The sequence below is a fragment of the Brachyistius frenatus genome, unplaced genomic scaffold (assembly GCF_029030835.1).
Source record: "Brachyistius frenatus isolate BFR_SWC_R1_liver_20210118 unplaced genomic scaffold, ASM2903083v1 Contig_67, whole genome shotgun sequence".
Classification (NCBI taxonomy): Eukaryota; Metazoa; Chordata; class Actinopteri; family Embiotocidae; genus Brachyistius; species Brachyistius frenatus.
Window position 1 is genome coordinate 2,049,517 of NW_027210666.1, and position 2,267 is coordinate 2,051,783.

Genomic DNA, 2,267 nt, shown 5'->3' on the forward strand with positions numbered 1-2,267 from the left:
GCTGTCGCGTCGCGCCGCGCTGCTACAAGCGGGGGGGGGAAGGGGGGGAATCAGATGCAAGCCACTCGGGGGGGGGGGGGGAGCAACTTCTTCCAGCATCTGGTCGGCCTCAGCAGAACGTCCCACCTGTCCTAACGAGCACACACCGTCCGCTGTGCTCGTCCAACGTTTAACAAAAAAAAACAAAAAAAAGACGCGTCTTTTATTTTTCTTTCTTTTAGTGTATTTTTGTTGTAAATTCACATTTGTATTTCGGTTTTTCATGTCTTTTTTTTTGTTTGTTTGTTTGTTTATTTTTTTTTTTGTTGCTGATCTGGGTGTCGTCTAAAATGAAAGCCACGCGAGGGCAGGGCTCCTCTTCGTCAGCTGCTGCGCACGGCTGCAGGAGAACGTGCACCGATGTTGCCATGTGAAGAAAACGGATGCAACAAATCAGCGGCCCTCGAGGGGCATTTAATTTTTTATTTTTTTTCCGCGTGTCATCGAACATTCCAGTTGGGACACCAGACGTGGGATTTGTTTCGCAATAACTGCTCTGTTGGAGATACTCTGGTCAGACGTCACTCCTGTCAAAAGGAAACCAATCGCGCCATGTCAGGTTTTTTTTTTTTTTTAAATTTCAATTAATGTAATCCCTTCCTCAGTTTGTCTTCATGTTTGTAGCATTCATTTACATGTCTATTATCTTATTTTCACATTGTTTATAGAAGCCATTACTTAGTTAACTGAATTTGTTGTATCAAAACCTTATTTTAAGTGATTTTTTTTTTTTTTTTTTTTAAGAATTGGTGTAAAAATTGAATGTTACCTTTTGTAAAACCTTTTTTCAAATGGATCACAATAAAAGTCTGAAACCTTCCAGTAACAGGTTTTGTGTGTGGAGGGCCGGGACGAGGACGCCTCACACGTCCAGGTACGACTTGTTTTTACCATCGACTGTTTAAAACGTTATCTGGGCATTTTTGCATGAATGAATGTTTTAACACTTGACCTGCGGGACACGACCAGTTTTCGGATTTACGATTTTGAGCGAAGAAGGTATTTTGTCCAAAATTGCGTCACGTCGGCATGTTGGATTTGCAATAGAGCGGCGGTTCTGTTTCAGAAACAGTAGACAACAAAGTCAACTTTTTTGTGTTTGTCCCACCAACTAAACCAGGTGAACCTTTTCTACTAAAGTTTGCTGCTTTTACGTTAGAAAAAAATGTGCAAACTTACATTTGAAACGTTTGATTTTCACCCACAAATGGCCTCAGAAAAATCCCTCTTTAGTGTCCCAACTTTTCTGAACACGTTTGGATTCAAAAATACACAAAAAAAACCAGGATTTGTTTTGGCGTGGGACAAAAATCTTTGTTGACCAGTGTAATCTGTTTCAGACCGTGAGCTCTTTGTTTATGTCAGTTTGGTAATTTGCATTCCTAGCACTTGATTTCAACCACGATCTCTTGTAGCTCTATAGACCATTTATACACATTTACGTAGTCTCTATAACTTCCAGTTGTCTGCCTCTACTGTTTATTCTTTCAGCCGTGTCGGCGTCTCTCTTCGCTTACGAGCTGTGAAGGAATCGCCTTGGTCGACAGCATGTAACAACACCTTGAGAAAATACCTGGAAACGTGGATAAAAAGGTACCGATACACTGAACGGCTTCTTGATTGGGGATTTTATTTAACAAAAATATCTGACAGCCAAAACAAGAAGATAACAACAAATCCGTGGATGTTACCAAAGAAACAAAATCAAATTATTTTTCTTCAGCCAAAAACTAAACGTCATGGCTGCTCTTCCCTTAATTAATTGTACAACAAACTCTCCTCTCTCTTCTGCTGCAACCCACAAAAGCTTCAGACATCTTTACCTGAGAGTCACAGTGGCATCAAGAATCTGGGAATTCCAGCAAGGTCTGCTGATTTAGTTTCACGTTAAACACCAAAAAGTCATCAACAGTCCCTTAAGGTCTCGGGGGGGGGGGGGGTGGCCACTAAACGTCTGCTAGAATCTAGACGATGCAGGATTGTCCACACCTTCATACCATTGTCCACACCAGGAAGTGACTGACTCCCGTCAGCGAGCAGACGTCCGTCCCACCACCACCACCACAGGTTCGACTTGTAGGAGATTTAACACCAAAGTGAAGCAGCAGTTACATTTTTCACAAGTCCTCCTCCCTTTGTGCTTCAAACACAGTTACAACCAGAGTCCCAATCAGTGCAAACTAACAGATTGACAGCCATTTAAAAAGGGGTGGTGGGGGGGGAATATA